Below are 21293 nucleotides of genomic sequence, written 5' to 3'. Positions count from 1 at the left end.
ACATATAGAAGGGCTGCATGACAAATGTCTGCATCATCTGCCTTTTTGCTTTAAATTCTGTCATTTCTGTGTTTTTTCCTGAATACCAGCATTAGGCAAAAGAGAGTTGTGGTGTAAGTTCTTGGAGTGGGTGAGTAATCCTGTATTGCAAAGCTCCACAAGGAAATTTTGCCTTTATTGTTTGCATTACCATATTACCCAAAGGCCTTTGGGAATCAAAACATTATTTTTTTAGGCCCTATGTGGCAGAAGTTTCTCCACTATAAGCAATAACTCTATAAAGAAAAAGTGCAGTGGTGGGGAAGATAGGAACTGGAAGCAATACTAAGAAAATCTGTTATTCATATTAATATTGCATAGAAATTTTTGTGGGAGATGAAATTGGATTTTAGAATATTTATTTCTGAAATAAGAAATGCTGTGCTGAATCTGTGGAGATAGCTGTAGATAATTTAGCTTTCTGAGCTCTCTTTTTTTTTTTTTTTTTTCTTTAATGCAAGAAATATGCTACTAATGCAGTTCCTGGGCTCTGTAGACAAGGGAATGCTGATGGCATCCTAGAGAAACTTCCTCATGCCACTGGAGGAAACTGGAATTGTGGAATATGCTGGTAAACAGATTTTAAAAAAAGCCAAACAGGCTCGGAAAAGGTTAGTGACTTAGCATAGAGCCACTGGCTCTAGGTCAGATATAGGTCAGATATAGGTCAGATTCCAATAGGATACCTGGGCCATTGGTAAAGATTCATGAAGGGAATGGATGGCAGGTTTTATAATCTTAATTTCAGCACAGCCATTATCTCTGTGGAAAAGCTACCTTCATAATAAATGAGATTTGTATTTAAGCAGCCAAAATTACATACTGTTCCATCATGAAGTTCAACCTTCTCCCTCCCCAGGATTCGGGGGATACTGGATTTCTGAAGGACAGAGCAAGAGAGACTCCTGAAGGGAATGTGTAGCTCCAGAAGTTGTGGTGGCCTGGCTCATGCCATGCACTACAGTACTTGCAGGGAGCACTGGGTGTGCAGCTCCTAGAATGTGCTTTTTGACTTAAAAGCAGCTTTTTTTCCCCTCCAAAAAAGTCCATCTCAACCATGTCTGAAATTAATCTGAGAGATCTTGGTCACAGCAAAGCATAGGCATTGTTCCACCATAACTAAGCTTGCCTGCTGCTGGATTTGGGTTAAAAGTCAAGCAACCCAGAAATTACATTTATCCATTTTGTTAAAGGCTGTGGATTTGTCCCTGAGAAGAGAGGGAATTGTCTTTCCTGCTTATTTAGTTGAATACCCACAGTTCTTTGACTCCTTTCTTTAGAAACAGGGCAGGACAGTTCCTGTAAATTTAAGCATGTCATGTAAAAATCATGAGGAAGTACAGGCAAGGCTTTGTGGCCTGCACTAAGTGGAATTTGATCACTGTTTATTGTATTGACATATTGGAAGAGGTTTTGTTGTCTAATGTGGTTGCTGATTGATGCTGGCATTAGTGTATGATTGCCTCGGAAGGTTTCCTGTCTCCACAAGATCTCAGAACACAAAATTATGGCAACAAATTTTAGAGAAACTAAAGGATTGGCTTCATGAAAAAGTACAAAATAAGGCTGGGGTAGAGTTAGATGAGAAAATCTTATGGACTCCAGTCTTCAGGAGCTCCCATACCTGTTTCTCTGGCCAGAAATCCGCAATATAAAAGGGAATTGGGGAATCTATTCAAGGCTCTCTGTTTAAACTCCTTCTGGGCATTGATTCCTTATCTGCTTCCCTTGTGAATTCAAGGCTTTTACTTTATTAGGGTTATGCCTCGATAAAGCCATATCTGTGGAGGGATATTTTTTCTCTTTCTTAACTAAAAGCAGTTCAAATCAGGAATATCTCAACAGAGACCCAGGAATAGAGAGTCTGCTGCTAAATCATTCCTGATGTAATGTGTTCATAGGCAAAACTTGTTGCCTTTTCCACTGATGCTCAGGAGAGGTGATTTGCCTTGTAATAAGGACTCTGAAAAACGTAGAATGTGATATTACCTTTATCATAATTTTCTGTTTCATTTGGGTTTTTTTAAATGCTACCTTAGAGTGTCTGTACTTGTGTCTATAGAATATATACAGACCATCTTATAGAAAACAACACCTGCTGCCTAGGGTTGACCAAAAGATCATCTATTTTCTCCTTAAATACAGTCTTTGCAACTTGAAACGTTTTGTATTTAAGCACCTAAAATTGTTGAGAGCTGCTTCAGCAATTGCATCATGAGAGCATTTGAAAAAAAAATTTTGAGGGGAAATTTGACTTGCAAGAAAGTAGAGTTGAGGTTAGAAAACAAAGAGACATTTCACCCTACTTAACCTTTCCAAAATGCTTTCTATTTGGTTTGTGTCAGTTCCTATCCCCAGTAGCTGGCACCTTGTCCTTAGAGCATTCCCACACATGGAACAGACTGTGAAATTGTACAGAAAGACAGCAAAAGGCTTTAAAATACTTTAAAAGACCATTTTAAGTGGCTTTAATAAAAATATAGGATGCACTGTAGTGACTGGGTGCAGGCTTGTTGAGCCAAATACACTGATCAGTGAGGGATTACATTTGACTGACCCTTCTTTACACCCTTTCATGTCCTATTTTTTCCTTCCCTCTTGTTTTGCCCTGACTCACTAAACATTCCTTAAGTTCAGTCTCTCAGGCCCAACTCAATATCCTCAGCTGTCCTGTTCTTCTTGTTTCTTCCTTCTTAGCAGTTACAAATTCCTCTCCAAAGCTGTGCCTGATGATCCTTGGTGGTCCCATCAATGAATGCTTTTGTTCTTTCCCAGTGCCTCTCTCTCTCCTGTGCACGTGGCTTGGGCCTCTGCATGTTCTTGTTTACTAATTTCTCCTTCATTTAATATTCTCTTGGAAGTGAAAGGGCTCTTGAGTTGATGAAGCAAAGGCCCTCACCTTCCATATGACCTTATAGTGGTGGCTTCTGTCTTGTACTGGAGCTCTGGATGTAGCCCTTGAGTGCTTCAGGAGCTGAACAGGGAGGCAAAACATGTGCTTCCACCATTTCCCCTTCATCACAACTGATTAAACGTGTGTTTAATATGGCACTCACAGCACTGCACAGTATGGGCAGTACTTCAGCATGTTGTTTGCTTGGCTATCTCAAAACCTGTCATCATCCCTGAGACAGAATTAATTTCTGAAGCAATGCTCTGGGCAATGATTCTGGTGCTGTCACCCAAAAAAACAACAGACAAAGTCTAATTGTGGTGGGAACAAACTTTCAAAAGAGAGTTCAACAGCACCAGGAACTTGCCTGTTTTATACTTCTTATAATCTTTTTATTTCACCTGGATAGAGAGAATCAGAGCCTTATTTCTTTCCCTATTTATATATTATTGTTTTCAGCAGAAAATGGCTGGAGATGGCCCTGTTGAGAGCAGTGGTGCAAAGATATTTTCTCATCAGCCCAAACAGAGCCTTAGACTGGCTCTGAATGGGAGAGCACTCCTGAGATTGTTGTCTTTCTCTTCCACACAGATAATAAACCTGAGCTAGAACCACCAGTGCAGATCAGAGATTAAAATCTGCCCTTTGCCCCCATGTGCCTGTTAGGGGCAAAAGGCACCATGTTCTCCCTGTGGAAAGAGAGGCAGAAGTGTGCTGCCAAGCTGAAACAGAAGAAGAGTTGTAATGAGCCTAAAAGAAGTTGGGAAAGTATTAACTTACACAAGTGACCAGAATCTGTAACTGATATGGAGCAGAACAGCATCTGTGTCCTCTCCCTGTTTCAGGGCCAACAAATCTCTTCACTCTCATAGCAACAGCCACACTGAATAGACCTGCAGGAGCTTTCATCACCTCTACCAATATGTGACCCTTGTCCTGCTGCTCTTGTTAGCAAGGACTCTATTTTCCATCACCTCTCTTCAGGCAGGTTGGACTGCCCTTCATTCTTTTGATGAACTAATTACACCCTTGGATGACAGGTCAGTGGAAGGGGAAGAAATATGGGGAGGTAAATATCTTGTGAGCAGGATAAATACATACAAGAGTTGGGAAACTGAATTTGACTTCTGAAAATGTCTCTGTTTGACAGGAAAGGGGAGGATTTGACATCCAGCTTTCAAAGCTGCATTGCAGAGGAGAGTCAGAAGGGGTCGGTCTTCTCTCCCTTCCAGAGAAGGCTTCTAGAGCCTGGGAAAGAAAACAAGATATGCTCTGCCTCTGGCTCATCTTGTTGGTTTGGAAGGCTGTGACTCCCTGTACTACTCCTGCACCAGAACTTCTCGGCTTTGCAGGAGCTAGGCTAGGAGTGTAATTTGTTGTAAATAGTCTCTCCATTTTTCCTGCAGCCTCCCTTCAGGCCCTGAAGGGACACAATCAGGTTCCTTAGTCTTGCCTGTTTCCTTTCAGGGTTGGGTCAGAGCTCTTTACCTTGGATTAAAAGCATCTGGAAGAATCAGGGTTTATCATAGTCAAATCCACTGTTCCTGTATAATCTCTGTGTCTAATAATCATTCCTGTTCTTATCCCAGTCTGTGGGAATAGGACTTTACTGCTGCTGCCCTTGGTCTTTAGCTAGGCAACTCTTGTACAGAATAAAGAAAATATGCATTTCTGAAAGTCCAGTGACTCTGTTGCCCTTTGAGTCTTTAAAGGCATCAATTCCATCAGTAGGATTGGTCTTCAAAAGTGTTTCAAGCATCCAAGAGCATAAAATCCAGTGCAAGACAAAATAGTTTAAATTTGAGGCTGTCCAGGTGCTATATGAAGACTCCAAAGTCTCTCAGATTGCTTAAAGATTCCTTGGAGCTAATTGGTTGAGAGTTAGGTGCCTTTGAAAATCTGAAAAGTACCTTGACCTTATTTTAGACCCTATATTCTGAGTTGACACTTGCATGTAAAGCCATTTTGGTCTTCTAGATGGAATTCAAACAGAAAATAACAAAGCAGACTGCCAATGATACCTTCAAAGTAAAAGTAAGGATACCTTCAAAGACAGTTTATTTCTTGTTCATTTTCCTATAACTGATAAAAAATTATAATGTTTTACCAGTTCAGCTACTTTTTTTTTCCTTGGTGTATTACTGTCCAATCAGAAGTTTTTTGACAAAGCAACAGTTCACCTGAGAAAAATCTGTTTCAGTTTCAGGAAGAGTGGGACAAATAATTGCTCTGCTTTTGAAACCTTCTCCTTTTGTTAGTAAAGGGTGAATTTATACGCTAAATCTTTCTTAAATTATTAGATGCTTATATATAGGGGTTTTTTTATGGACATGTCTATATCTTGCAGCACATTTGGGGGTAGTAATTTTAAAAAGAGGGTTTTTTCCAAGGGAGAAAATTAAATCTACATTGTCTGACTTTTATTAGCATAGTACTCTATATGTGGCATCACCTTTTCAGTGATAAGACTTCGTACCTTTGTCTCACTGTGTGGAGCAGCTTGTCATATGATTTTGTCTTGCTTTAGACAATCAGAGCTTGCTGGTGCTTCATTTGTACTCCGAGAGCTCTGGGAATCTTTTCTCCCCTTCTAGCTCAAGGTTGCTCCAAGTGCATTGCTGATTTTATTCTGTTCTGTTCAAAGAAATCAAAAGGAAAACTTTACAAAGATTTCTTGGTGACTCTCATCCAAAGTTTATGCCCTGTTGTGCTCTGAGTGCGTAGATTCAAGTTTTTTCCTTTATAAATTGAACTGAATCACACCTGGCTGAGGTTATTCCACAAAGCTGGACCAGAGTGTTGCTTGTGTAGAATATTGATTCCAACAAGTGAAATGTTCTTATGGAGCTCTAGAAGGTAATAATCCCCAAACCTGAAGGGCTCAAACTTTATTTGAAATTGCTGAATAGGATTTGTGTGATACCATCCCTTCCTGGGGACTAGGAGGAGATAAAGCAGCTGTACTTGCACAATAGTTCTGCAAGGAGGTTAACCTTTCTGGTTGATACATTCCAAGACTACAGAAAGACTGGATAGGATTGACTTCCAGAGTACCAGTAAACAAGGCTGGTTTACTCTTCTGATTTCCACCCTTATTTTCAGCATTTTTCCTTATCAAAACTAGGTACCATCAGATAGAGTCTCTGGGGTGGAGAAGGGAAACAGATTTGTGAGGCATCATCATCATCTACTGTGTTTTGTCATGCCAGGAGGGAAGTAGGAAGAACGAGTGATAAGAAATTTATGTCTTGTATTTTATTAGTCATCCAAGTCTTCAATTATTAGTGCTATGCTAATGAAGTCTCTTTGGACTGTCTGACAGATCTTATGATAAACTCCTTAACAAGACAATAAAACTGGGAGGATGTCAATTGGGTAATTAGCTGATAATCAATATCCAGCAGCTGTGACAAGATGGCAGGCAGATATCAGGCCCTGCTCCAGGCTCTGGGTACTTTGTCGGTTCAAGTTTCAGGGAAGATTTTGTCAAAACAATAATAATTGCATTGTGTGACAAGAGTTGGGATAAAGGAATAGCAGCCTAATAGTGACATTAATTTAAACTGAATATGTAGAAATCCTTTCTCCTACACAAATCATTATGAAGTGGTTGATCCTGGCAATTTGAGTTTTTTCTTGACATGGGCATTAGACAGGGAAGGTCTGAAATGCCCTGAGTAGAACCTTAAACTCCTAAATCTCCGAAGAGCCAGGGATATCAGCCCGTTTTACATTAAACATTTAATTATAATTTCATGGATGCAAACCTGATTGGATGGTTCCTTTACAGTCTTAGAGGCAACTGGAACAGGATTTACTTCATTTATGTGTAGACATCAACAACAAAGACAGACATAATTCTGGGCAAGATAACTCCCATGATATCCAGAAAGAAGGAGCAGGAGTTGTAGGGAGTGTAGGGAGCTGTCCCCATTTTGATGGAGATTTGGTGCATCCTGGAAGTCTCTGGCTCTGTTCATTACCTCTGGAGGCTAGGATGGCCACATCAAATGCCTGATGTTCAGAGAGATGAACCTCACTGTGATTAAACACATCACAAATACCAATGAGAATAAGAACTTGCTTGGAGGGACTCTATGTGTGTGGCAGATCCAATAGCACAATGAGGTTTTGTGTAATAATACAAAGCTTTGTAAAATTCAGCTTATTCCAAGTATAACTTGGAGATAGAAAAGGGAGAGCACAATTTGTCCACAGAATGGACATTTAAGATCATCTCATTCCAGCCCCTGACAAGGACAGGGACACCTTCCACTATCCCAGGTTGCTCAGAGCCCCATCAACCTGGCCATGGACACTTCCACAGATGGGGCAGCCACAGATTTTCTGGGAAACTTGTGCCAGGGCCTCAGCACCCTCCCAGGGAAGAATTTCTTCCTCATATCCAGTCTAAACCTCTTCTCTGTCAGTGTGAACCCATTCCCTCGTGTCACTCCAGGCCTGTGTAAAAAGTCCCTCTCCATCCTTCTTGCAGGCCATCTGTTACCTTTCACTGCCAATCCAAGATCCCAACATGATTTCTCTATATGATTTTCCATTGTGTTCCATTGACTTGGGTTGGTGAGAAACATACAGTATTGTGGACAGGATATTTTCTGTGAAAATTAGGACAGAGCCCTATTCTTGATTTAACCACCTAAAAATACGTGGGGTTTTGGTTTTTTGGTTGGTTTTTTTTTTGGCAAAATTCATGAATGTCACAGAATTCCCTCCCATCCTAGCTCAGGGAAATTCGGGGGTTTCTGGACTTGTGCGAGATAAAAAGCAGGCTGGAGGAGACAGGGTGGGAAGGCTGTGCTGGAAGCATTTCCCTATCATGTAGCAGAGGGGGACATTAAAAATGCCTCCTGCAAGTTTCTGCCCTTGCTAAAACGTCTCCTGAGGACTGTGCTGTGCTGCAAAGCACCTCAGCAACTCCTTCCCTACAGCTTTGGTCAAGCCTGGCTTGCACTGGCCAACTCAAACCAGAAAAAGATGATCACTGCCTTCACAGAACCTCCCAGAGGCTGAGAGACTGTGGCTTGAGAATCAGCTCAAAAATAGGAAATAAGGGTTGGGGAAAATAAAAAAACCCAAAAAATGGCAACCCATCAGAAGCAGTTGCCACAGCTTCTTGCATATTAAAGGAGGTTAGTGCTCCACAGTTGTACTGCTGGAAAAGTTTGACAGGTTTACACTGAAAGACACCACTTAGAAGTGTTAACTTCTTTTATCTTAGCCTGATGGAGCCTTTTCACTGCAGACTATAATGCTGGCTACAGCCTTCATCATTCATTCTTAAAATTTGAGGTTAATGTGTAGCTACATTGGATATTAAGGGAAACAGATGGAGCAAGGAACACAGTGAATCACAGGGAATCTGTTCAAGAATTTTTCTCACTAAGAGGTTTTTTCCTTACTGAGCCTGCCTTAACATCAGAGCAAGCTCAAATCATCATCTAAATGTCAGTTCTACTGCTCCCTGGTTAGAATTCAAAGCTTCCAGATAAATGTTGGATTTGTCTGTTTGGGTTGGGAGCCACCAAGGAGAAGCAGCAAATTCTTTCTCATTGACTTTAAGCTGGATCTTTGTTCCTAGTCTCTCCTGAAAGTCCCAGCCTTGATTTCCCTGATGACCTGCAGTATTGTGCATCGTAAACCTCCCATGCAGACCTGCTTATGTCAGCCATAAGAAGGCACTCCCAATTCCTAACAGAAGCCATACCTCATATCTAAATTTACTGTAATTCCAGACTGTAGAGAGGTTTTTGGATAATTGGTTAGCTGAGAGAGGACATTTCGATGTGATACCAATGGATAAGGATAGGGGAAACAAGCTGGGGATTGTGAAACCAATGTCCAATCACTGACAAAGGTCATAGTGACCTTCTCTGAAACGGGAAGACGGGGGAGAAAATCGCTTGCCAGAAAATGTAGATATCTTAGGTAGAGAAGCTAGAAGAATGCAAACATAGAAACAAAATAATCATTAGAAGATAGAAGTAGGTGTGGTTGATCTAAGTGTGCTTTAACCAATAATGAGCTCAGCTTTTGCAATATGTATAAGCTTCATTAACACCAATATAAATATGTGTGAGGTTTCAATAAACTTGGGGATTTGTCATCCACGCATATTGTGTGCTGTAATTCCTCCGCCGTTCACAACACCAGACTACCCATCAGCCTTCTGGCCAACTGCCTCAGGGCAGGGGCTCTGTGGTTATATAGACAGGGTTGTTGGAAGCACCAAGGGAGGTCAAACTGGCATGATTCCCACAGTCAGAAAGCCCAAACAGGATTTCCATTGCTCTTCAATCAGATAGGATGGAGGAAGAATGTCTCTGATGATCTCAGCTGGGAGCTGATAACCTTCCAGAGCTGGATAAATAATAAATGGCTCCAGAGATGGTTGTCTCTGAAATGTGCTAATAATTTTGGTAGAATGTGCTGGATGGCATGGGTGTGTATCTGTGCCCTCTAGGTGATCTAGAGTTTGTCACTAGTGTGTAAGAGAACAGAAAATGAGGGCATTTTGTGAATCCAGTGGTTATTCCCTGGAGGACATGATCAAGGGAAGCATCACCACCTCTCGATGTTCTCAAAACTGGATGGCTTTCAGAAAGTAGAAGCTTTAGCTCAATATCTCTCATTGTGTTTAATGAAGAAGCGAATGGATGGAATTGCAGTCTGTGGAACACAAAGAGATGGCACCATAGGATCAAATGGCTCCTTTGTGCTTACATCTTTCAGAAAATCTTTTGCCTGTATTTTCTTTAAAGAGTTTGGAGCAAAACATTTCTAGTCAGCTTCTGAACTGGTGAAAAAAATAAAAGTGATTTTTTTTTTCTATCATTACCCATTCTGAGAAAAACATTTTGGCTTGATTTGTTGTCATCTGATTTTCAAGTCCTTTTTTTTTTTTTTTTCCCATGGCTCATATTGCAGTAATCTGTACCGTTGGAACAAGATGATCAGAGCTTAGTATCTGCCCTTACTGAACTAATCCTTTTGGCTATGATGTGTGGCAAAGTGGAAGCTCTGAAAGACTTTGGTATCTTCTGCCCTCACCCACTGGGTGGGATGTGGTGAGGAGCTGTGCTGTTTTGCATGGAGTGAGAGCAGAATATTCCCTGCTGCTCTCTCTGCAGGAGGGAAGGACTTTGCACCACTCCTTCAGCTGGAACGTCCTGCTCCTCTTGGCTTACCTCCACACAGGCTGGGGATGGGGGAGAGGGAATACGTCAGTCTTCCCATCCATCTTCAATTCCACCTACATTGTCTTTGGAATGCGAGGTACACTCAAACAATTTTAGCCTAGGAGATAAAAATCTAAGGCTTTTTTTCTTCCTCTGTAGCAAGGAAAGGAAACCCAGCTTCTACTAAGAGGGGACAGAAATCTGTGTTGGTGTCAAGGCTCCCACTTAGCTGACACAGGTAGTTTGTTCTTTCAAAAGGCTCCATCTGGACTGACTCTTGCTGTCTCCTGAGGCAGGAAAAGGCAGAGTTAACACATTGGCAAAGTCAGAGCTGGAATCCTGTTCCTGTTCTGCATAAGACCATAGGTTTGCAGTGTCAAGGGTCAGGAACAGATTGGGGGAGGTGCAGGAAACCTCCTTCCCATTCTTTGCAAGGGGTTGGAATACTGTCCATTTGCTGTGCTGAGGTGGTGGCACAGTGGAAAAACTGTAGCTCTTGGGCTGGGCAGACAATCCCCTGTGTGATCCTGCATCAGGCTGTGTGTCTGTCTCTGCTTCTCTGGGGTCTTGTCTCTTGCAGTCATAGAATCATAGAATCCACTGAGTTGGAAGGATCATCCAGCCCAACTCCTGGCTCTGCACAGACACCCCATGAATCCCACCCTGTGCATCCCTGAGAGCATTGTCCAAATGCTTCTGGAGCTTTGGCAGCCTTGGGACTGTGACCATTCCTGGGCAACCTGTTCAGTGCCCTACCACCCTCTGAGGGAAGAACCTTTCCCTGATATCCACCCTAACCTTTCCCTGACACAGCTCCAGCTATTCCCTGTGTCCTGTCCCTGGTCACACAGAGCAGAGATCAGGGCCTGCCCCTCCTCCTTGTGAGGAAGCTGCAGAACTGCTGTGAGCTCTGGCCTCAGTCTCCTCTTCTCCAGCTGAACATACCAAGTGACATCAGCCCTCCTTTTGTGTCTTCACCTCCAGGCCCTCACCATCTTCCATAGCCTGACTGGATCCCTCAAAAGGAGTTGGTACTTACATAGGCCTGTTGCTTTATGTGGCACTGTTTGAGATATGAAGTGTGCCAAGTAAACAGCAAAAAAGAAAAAAAATGTCGTGTCCTCTCCCTGTTCTTGATCCTTGTAGAATAGGTGGTGGTTTTATCCAGTGTGACAAAGAATGGGGCTTTTCTTCCCTTTTCTCTGTGGTGGGTTTTGGTCATGGCATTTCTGGATCACTTGACATATCTCTGCAACCTTTGAGACCTTCCCTTAGGATTCATGTCACTCCCCAGTAAGACCCTCTGGGAGCTGGCAGGAAGCAGTGCAATACCAAACCTGTTGGTGACCTGGACAGATGGCCAAAGCCCTTTCTACACCCAAGGTGGCAGGAACCCTGCTCCTGATTTACACTGCTGGAATTTCTGTGGCTTGAATGGAGGCTTTCCTCACCTGTGAAGTGATGGGAGAGCCAGGGTGAGCATTTCTCCCCTTCTCTGGCAGGTGGGTGTTGTGAGGCATGTGACTTTGGTCCCCTGTGTCACCGTAGTAACAGCAAGACATTGTTTCCTGACAACTGTCAGGGCTGCTAAGAGAAAAGTCAGCAGCTTTGGTAGATGTGACATCTCTGACATCCTCCACTCACATTACATTGGGATGGATTTGATGGAGAGAAGACAACCTGGTGGCCAAGTCTCATCTCCTTTGACCCCGCTGAATGCTGGATTTCAGAAATAATTACAGTGTCCATAAGGCAATGGAACAGCCTGCCTGGGAGATGGGGAACATGGATCCTCTTGTTTGCCATGCTTACCCCATTTAATAACTACAAGTGACACTTCCTGCCCTCTGCTAGGAGATGAAATGATTTCTGGGAATAAAAATCATTCTCAAGGTAATGAGTGTTATCACTGGTCTTTGATGCTCTGGTTCCCCAGTCCATTTCAGAGGTGACTTCACCGAGAAAGAAACTTTCCTCAAGCTGTCTGCTCTGACAGTGATTCATTCTTAAAAGAGTTTGCTTCCCAAACCCACCTGTCCATGGGGTGAAAGCTGTGGTTCGAATGAGGCGTGCGTGAGTGTGGGTGGGGGAAGGAGCAGCAGGTTCCCTGAGGTATTACTCCAGCTTAGCTCAGTGGAATTCAGTGCAGTTGTACCAAGGCAAAACTAAAAGCAACACAGTGATGAATTGATAAATCCTATTTGCTCGCATCTGCCCACTCGGAGGCAGAGCTGGGGACATCACTCGCTGCTGCTGCGTGCCAGAGCATGTGCAGAGGGAGCTGTTGTGCTCTCTGCAGTGCTCAGGAGACAGATGGTGGAGCCCACCCATTCTCTATAGAGAGGAGGATTTCTGCAGTGCCATGGTGCTGGCAGACGATGCAATAGCAATGTTCTTACATTTCACAGAACTGACGGGTTCAAAAGTGATATTTGATATTTTACCAGCGTTCTCTTCTGGAACCTTTTTTTTATGTTCCACAGCTGCCTGCACAGCTTTTGGCACAGCACTGATGATGAATAGGTATGCTTTGGCTGGACCAGCTCTTCCATTTAGGGTAAGAGTTGGACTGCAGGGGAGAAATAATCTTGGCTGTCGTGGTGCTTTTAGGAGTGGAGAACCAGTGAAGTGATGTTCTTATCCCTTCTAAAATTCCAGCAAACCTTCTGTCTTAGCACAGTATGGGAGAGCTTCTGTTGGCTGGGAGCTGGGGCAGATCAGATTAATGCAGATGTCTTCTCTTCCCTAAATGGAAAAAAAATTGATTTAGCTGTACAAGTGGGACTTGTGACAAGAGAATGAAGCCCAGTGTGATTTTGCAGAGGCCATCAGAAGTCCTGGGGACATTCAGAAATGCTCAGTTTCCCACCAATTTCCTGCAGCTGACAGCACATTTGCATTGACCTTGGTGACAGTGCCAGCCTGGCAAATGAAAAGGACATGCATCACTAAGAGGAGAATTAAATTTGCAAGGAATGCCTTGTATTTCATTTTCTGTTACTGCCATTTTTTATCTGTCCCAGCTAATCCTTGCGTCCCTAGAAAGCCTGCCCTAGTGTTCCACTTTCTGCAGCAGGAATGGTGTCTGTGCTCACAGCAGGGGTGGCTTTCTCCAGCTCTTTTGTCAAATGCTGTCATGGACCCCCTGAGCTCCTCCTTCCTTTGCCAGCTGTGGGGAGTGCGCAGCTCACTGATGTGGAGCCTTCTGTCTCCTTCTCAGAGCAAGCAATCAGCCCTGACCTGACTGGTGCCTCTAGGAGCAGCTCAAGTGGAAGCTGTTCCCAGTTTAGCAGATTCCAACACAGGTTCCTCTGTGGTGGAATAAGGGGGGAAAGTAATCTCTTCTCTTGCAGCTGTCACTTCAGAGATTTTCAACCCTCTCTCTTATATAAGCATGAGAGCATCACAGGCACAAGAGGTGTGGGTTACAGGTGGGTGAAATGGCTTCACACAGCCATTGTGTGAAATGTGATATTAAAGATATGTGATATTAAAATGTGCTATTAAAGGATGTGATATTAAAGAACCTATCATCTTCTTGATATTTAAAAAAAAATATACAATCTTGGCGTAATTATCAGTGCAATAGTGACACTGTGGGTGCATCCAGATGTAATTAGTGTTTTCTTCTTCTCCTCCCTTCCTTTTTGGTTGTATAAAACATCACTGCAGCTCATTTTTCAGGGTTGTGTGCTCATTATTTTGCAGTGAGTGGCTCTGCCCAGAAGTTTCTACTTGAAATATCCTAGAAGGTGAAGTTGTTTCTTTAAAAGAAAGAACAAGATGACCAAGAACAGTCATCTCTAAAGAACTGGTCCAGTAGTCTGAGTAACCTAGAGCTGTTTTGAGTTGCAGAGGCTTAGTGTTCCTGAGTTGCAGGGCAAATAAAAGATTGGATGCCAGACCTGAGTCCTTGGCTTTTGGAGCTGGGCCAAGACAATTTCCTATAATTAAACTGCAGTCATCATGGGCATGACGACAGCTGGGCATGACCAGGTGATCCAGCAACCTCTCCTGTCCTCCACCAGAGATGAGGATGGAGACGGGGCAGAGTGAGAGGGGAATTTAGAATGAATGTTGTGACAGGTTGTGCCCCGCTCCGGGAGAGCCTGGGCTCCTCTGCCCCTCTCCTCTTTGGCGGACTTTGCAAGGTCATGGTGAGGCTGCCCGTGCTCCTGGAGCCTGTTCCTGCCAGCAGGAATGCGCAGTGCCCGCGGAGCTGGGCTCCGGCTCGGCACAGCACTCTGCAGCCAAGGCTCAATGACTTTGCAGATGCTGGTGCTGCGCACGGAGTGACCTGAGTTGAGCCAAGCCACTATGCAGTCCCAGCCCTGGAGAGCTCTGCCTGCAGGAACAAGGCAGTGGAGCTCAAAGTGGAGTTCCTCAAAAAGGATTTGCTTTACAAAAGGCTTGGGATTGATGCAGCTGGCTGAGGTGAGGATGTGTTTGTGTTGCAAAGGCAATGGGAATGTTCTTTTGTTCCCTGTGGAGAGAGAGGAGCTTGGACCATGAGGAAAATGTTACCAAGAGCTCTGTGGGTAGGAGGCATTTTGTAGCCTCAGCTCCATCTCTGTATCTTTAAACAGACCTAAGTCAGGGAAATTAGAGCACAGCAAAGTCCTTTTCTTGGCAGTATGCAGCAGCATTTCCTCTCTGGAGAAGTCCAGGTCTCTAGTTCTGTGCAGAGAAAATGTCAGGGCTTCATCTGTCTGTCTCCCTCCCTCCTACCAGTTGAGAAGGCAGCAAGTACCTTTGTAATGAAGGATTAACTGTGCAATCAGATCTGTGTGCTATCCCCACATCTAAGCTCAGTCACACCCTGAGTATAGGAAAACATGCTCATAGAACAAATCCAGGTCAGGTTTCAGGCTGTTGGCTTAGCTGTGGCCCTGACTTCTTGAAGCTAGAGTTTTGACTTGCTTAGCAACAGTAAAGCTGTGCTGCGGGTCCAAAAACCAGGACTGGAAAGTGCTGCTCCTGACCTCTCATCTGAACGACACAGCTCCTGAGCTGGCTGCCACCCTTTGTTTCTCAGTTTTGATTGACAGAGAATCATCATGGAATCCTAGAATGGCCTGTTTTGGAAGGGATCTTGAAGATTATCTCATTCCAGCCCCTACCATGGACAGGGACACCCTCCATTATCCCAGGTTGCTCAGAGCCCCATCCAACCAGGCCTTGGACGCTTCCACAGATGGGACAGCCACAGGTTCTCTGGCCAACATGTGCCAGGGCCTCACCACTCTCACAGGGAACAATTTCTTCTCAATATCCAATCTAAACCTACACTCTTACAATTTTAAGCCACATGCAGCCTCCAGCTAAAGCCCTCTAGCATTTCACCCCTTTAGCAAGGCTGGGAATGCGGTAGTTGCTGTGGGGCGGAAGAAGACCTAGGGAGGCAGGGCAGTAGAAGCTTGTTTTGAATCCATGTCCTTGGATGCCAGCCCTAGGCCAAACCAAAGGAAGGGGACATGGTGATTGGGCAATATGGCAACAGGAATGGAAAAGAGCTCTGGGCCTTTTCTTTTTACAACAAGTCTCCCTAGCAGTAATCCTGTAAGGACTTGGAGTTCCCTCATCCCAAAAAACAGCATTTCCAAGCCAATGCTAAATATGCCCTTGCTTTGCTTACCACAGGCACAGAGAAAAGAGCCTGAGAAAAACAGTAGCTCCTGCTGCCAGCTCTCGAAAGCAGCAGACTTCTCAGATGTCAGGCAGATCTGAAACATCAAAGGGGCTTCTCCTGAACTAGCTGACCTTCTATTACCCATATCCTTCCACTAATACCCAGCAGATTATCTTTGCCTTGTTTTTGCTGCTGTGTCCCTGACCTGTGGAAACCCTCATGCTTTGAACACGCTCCATGATGGCAGAGAGGTGGCATTTGCAGTGACTGCTCTGCTTCAGGTGGCTCCTCTGTGAATTTTCTTTTGGATTTGTGTGACTGGAACTGCCTCCAAGCGTGTTGCACCACCCACACACCTCCATCTGATCCTGAACTATAGGTGAGCACCAGCTCAGCAGACACTGAGAGGGGGTTTAGCCCAGGGGAACTGTAAATCGCTGTGAGTGGCTGTGGTGGCTGTGGTGGCTGTGCTTACACACGATAAGCTGCACCCCCAGACCACCAAGGACACTCATTTCCAGTGGTTTTCTTTCTCCTTTCAGAAGTCTCGCTGAAATCCAGGGGAGTGCTGGTGGAAACAGGTACAAAAATAGTGGTTTTGGGGAAGATGTTGCTGGTAGCTTCTGGATGTAACCATGATCATGAGAGGAGGCAGTGAAGGAAGACCAGCACAGAGGCAAGAGACCCTGTGCTTCCAAGCACTGCTCTGCTGTGTCTCAGATGTCAATCACTGACCTCATCACACGGTTCTTGTGGAGATGGACAATGCTGCCACACACAGACTGCCTCTGTCTCTGCTCTCTGGGCTGTTTGCAGCTTTCTCCTTCCTGGGTCTGGTGCTCTGGTCCTGGGCTTTCTCCAAGCACTGCCTCCCACTGGCTTTGTGCTGCTCTCAGTCGTTCCTCTCTTGTGTTAGAATCTGCTGGAATAACTTGTACTGCATGAGCAATTCTTGAAATGTGCATTGAGTTTATCCTTAAGGCAAAGGACAGGCACTAGCAGAGAACCACCACATTAACACCAGTCCCTGCAGGGAACAAGGGGCAGAAACTGCAATGTGTTGCCCCGGCCATTAGGAAACCCTGGTTTCTGGGGAAAGGGGGAAGTGAAAAATGTGGCTGGATGGGCCTTGGCATGCTGGACCAAACAGTGAGGGTCAGCTCCAGTTTTCCAGAGTCAGGACCCTGGAGGACTGTTGCATCCACTAGCTATCATGGCATGGTGTGGAAACCAGTGGCTTGAGGCTGTGCCTGCAAAATTACATGTCTGATTCCCTCCCACTGTCCTTTTGCAGCCCTCAACATCCACACAACTTGCAGCCTTCCAGCACCTGAAGGGAGTCTACAGGAAAGATGAAAAGACTATTGACAAGGGCCTGGAATGACAGAACAAGGGGGAATGGCTTCACACTGACAGAGAGGAGGTTTAGATTGAATATTAAGAGTGAGTTTTCCCAGCTAGAAGTTAGTTTTTAATGCTGGACTAAATCCTTGAATAATGAGGTGGCTTCTACAGCATAATGGCTTCTACAGCATCTTTGTTCCAGGAAGGATAGTCAGGTGCTCTACAGACAGCAAATCCATGATGATTTTTATTGTTAACATAAACACAGTTAACAATGGATTATAGTTACCTCACTTTTGCCATCTCGTAAAGAATCCAGGAACTGCTGGATGAGACATAGAAATATCAGGCAAAGCTGTACTTGTAGGCATGAACTGCATGAAAATTAGCCTGTTAACTTGGCCTAGTCCCTTAAATATTATTGAAACAAAACTGGAACAGTCCAGTTGGGTCATGCAGTGAGATGTGTGATTTATGAGGGTGAAACCAGCTCAACATCATCTTAATGCCATACTATTAAATACACATTACTAAATTTGATATGTCCAGGAGCACACTGCCTGAAGGCCAGCATTCCCAGCTAATTCAGTGGCTTCCACTGTTTTTCAAACATATTTCATCACCATAGGAAAAGAGAAGAAGCACTGTTTTGGAAAGTTTCTCTGCTGGCTACAGATAAATGTAAAATGGAACAGTCATAGCTAATATAATGTCATCTCACAGAATCTCAGAATATCCTGAGTTAGAAGGGACCCACAAGGACCATCAAGTCCAACTCCTGGCCCTGCACAGAACCAGAGCCAGGGACAAGCATGGAAATGTTTAGACTTTCCCTTCAGGAGAAAGGAAGGGCAGGAAATGATGTACGACTTCCTGTCCTTCATCTACCTAAGTTTCTGTGAGGTGACCTTTCCAATGTTAATTAAGTTGAGTCAGAGTCTGAGCTGTGACAGGAATAATTCTTGAATGCAGAAAAAAAGCAATAAACATATAGACACAGTTCTGAAAGCTTAAATTGTTCTCCCTGATGCAGAGAAATATCTGTCCGCTAAGGTAAATGCCACCAAACAATGCTGGATTCCTGTCAAAGTGGCAGCTGATGGCCATTCTGGGAGTGTGACTACCAATTGTTCAGAGCTGCCAGCTTTGGTCAATTTGTTTCTGCAGCATTCAGGCAGCAGTTCAAGTTAGCCTCTCTCAGCAGAGCTCATTCCAGGGACTGAGGGGTGTAAAATCCTTTGTCCATATCTCCGCTGCCATGAGCAGGGACACCTCCCACTCGAATTTCTCCCATGCTCTTTTCATGGGAATTATATAATGACAGGAGCTTATAATTGTGGCTTGCAATGTTCATGCTTCTCATGAACAACAGCCAGCAAGGGGAATGAGCAAGTGGTTTATTGGTATGGGAACTTGGAAAACCCATGGTGTGCACAGCACTCTGCATCCAAGCCAAGTGACATCTGGTGATGCATCAGATGACACCTGGAGTACAAAGGAATTTGTGAGGATCACCACAGCATCCTAGAAAGTGCCCTTGGACCTGCACAGAGGACCTGCTCCATTACAAAGCCAACTACAGTTTCTAGGAATGATATAATCATGTGAAGGGAGACCAGGCCTTAAATTACCAGCAGCCCTCATTTGGAGGATGCAGCTGAGGTGTAAGCAGATAGAATTAGCAGGGTGAGCCAGAGTTCACCTGGGTTACAGGGCTCTGTGGATGGCATTAACTGGGTTTGATGCAGAGTAGTTGGAGGGATGGGAAGCCAGAAATTCCCCGCAGAAGTGGGATGGCCAGGAGGTTCTGTGTCTGAAGCATGGCAGGAAGTGATCAGTCTCTAGGAACAAATTGTCAGTTGCTGGGTTGGATCCTGGAGAGATGCAAAGCAAGGAGGATCCCTGCTTGCTACAGCAGAACTGGTGTGTGATTCTGCTCTGGCAGAGAAGCCACAGCAGGGTCCCAAAGTGCTCCATTTGGAGGAACGGGTGCCTTGGTAGGGGTGGGATTAGTAGGATGCTGCAGGGAAGATCTGGAGATCATGGAAATAATGTCAGCATCAGCAGATCTCCTGCTGATGAGGATCCCCTTCCTGCTCATCCTTGACAAACACACTCCCTCTATATTCTCTCCTCATTCCCTGCCCCTAATGGTACAGGGAGAGTCAAACAGCTCTTATTTTATGTACCTGCCCTATGACTCCTGAGGGGGAGGCAGTTTGTCTCTCACTAGAACTCTGGAAACATGGGGAAAATGAATTTAAATACAATGTTTTGGGGTCATGTTCTCTGATGATGCAAATCAACACTGCCTCAATTAATTCAATTAGCAGTGCTGACCCTGGAGTCATAAATATTGGTGAGTCTTGCTCTGAGCTCTGTGGCAGCATGTGGAAAATTTTTAAAAGAGCAATTTTCCACAACCCCTCCACCCCCGGTTTTTCATAGAATTCAAAAAAATCCTAAAAAAAAGTTGTCAGTCTTTGGGTCAAAGTTCTGGAACCAAATATCAGCTGTACTGATTGCCAGACTGCATCTTAGAGCAACACTCACTGGATGCACTCAACTGTCTCATTCAAAGGACTTTTTTCACATTAAAAATCCCCTTGAGTTTGATTAACAAGTGACAAATAAGGTGCTCCAAGTCCTTACAGGAATTCTGAAGGATAGATCAGGATGGGGGCATGCAAGGACTTTCATTTCTTCTTAGAGGAAATCCTGCCACCTCCTATGAATGGAGAATTGCAACAGAAGGATTCATATCCACAAAAGAAGTGTTTCCTGTGCATTTGAGATGGCAACAACAGACAGGATTCCCTCTCAGCATACATACATCCTCTACAAATGTATGGGAGTCCCAGAAGGTCTTGGTGTCCACTGTTTTGAGAGGTTTATTATTCTGGGGGAGGGACAGACTTCATTTTAGTTTGTAAGTGCAGCAGGTCTCCTCCCAGACACTGATAGTCAAAAGCCATGAGGACTGGATGTCATTTACCGTCATTTCTCACAAGAAATTGAGGACCAGCACAATCAGGGTCAGGTACTGAAGTAATAACAGCTTTCACAGTAACAACCTGTCTTTCATTTCTAGATCCTCATGCCTAGATCACTTGAGCAGCTTCAGATAAATTCTAATTATTATAGAAAAAAATTCTAAGTCAACTTAGTCAAGTGGCAGAAATCCCAGACTGGTAAAAGGGTTGAAAGGAAAGAAAGCAGTAATTTCTATGCCATCTTTCCCTCAAATATGCACATAGGAAAAAAAAAAAAAAAGGAAAGATGATAAATAACTGGTCTTCATTCAGCCTTTACTTGAGAGTTTCCTTGCCTAAATTTAATAGTTGATCACAACAACAAATATCAGCATGAGCAATGGCACAATGGCAGTCGTAGCTTAAATATCCAAGTCTGTTTTTCAAAGAAAGGTTTCTGGGGGCATTTATCCTTTCTTTTCCCATTCTCTGTCTCTGCAGTAGCAGAAAATGAAGCATATTCCCCTCCCCTGTGTGATTTTTAGACTGGATGCTGGGAAGCATTTCTTTACCAAGAGAGTGGTGAGACCCTGGACCAGGCTTCCTGAAGGGGTGGTCAATGCCCCAGGTCCATCATGGTTTGAGAGGCATTTGGACAATGTCCTTAACCTTTGGTCAGCCCTGACGTGCTACAGCTGTTGGACTGGATGATTATTGTGGGTCCCTTCCAACTGAAATATTTTTGTTCTATTCCATTCTATTCTTGCAGTCATTGTCTTCTCTGTGAATAGGGGTAAAAGAGGGAATGAGGGTCCCAAGGATATGGCTGTTCCCTGAGGCTGTGGGCAGCAGATTTCAAGTGAGGTGGATGCCTGAGCAGCCCCCACATGATGTTAAGGAACTGCAGATCAGCAGTGAAAGACATTGACAGCTCTGCAGAGGCTGTAGTCCCAGGACCTGCCTGACTTGAACCTGGCTCAAACCAAATGCATAAGCTGCTAATGAGCTCTAAATCTGGTGTTTAGTTTTGAAAGACAGAAGGAACTTTCCTTTCTCCCTGCCTTCTCCTTCTCCTCCATGCTCCATGCAAGCCTTTTGCCTCAGTGACTTTGCTGTGTGGGCTGGGAGCAGGATGCTGGGAGTGGGATGTCAGTCTCTGCTTCCCACCCTGCTCCAGGATGGGAACAGGAAGGGTGCCACTGTGGTGGGAGTGCCATCAC

Source organism: Agelaius tricolor, unplaced genomic scaffold (genome assembly GCF_023055355.1).
Source record: "Agelaius tricolor isolate 1412-34295 unplaced genomic scaffold, bAgeTri1.0.p SCAF_74, whole genome shotgun sequence".
Classification (NCBI taxonomy): Eukaryota; Metazoa; Chordata; class Aves; order Passeriformes; family Icteridae; genus Agelaius; species Agelaius tricolor.
The sequence above is the reverse complement of the archived record's forward strand: the minus strand, read 5'-3'. Positions refer to the sequence as shown.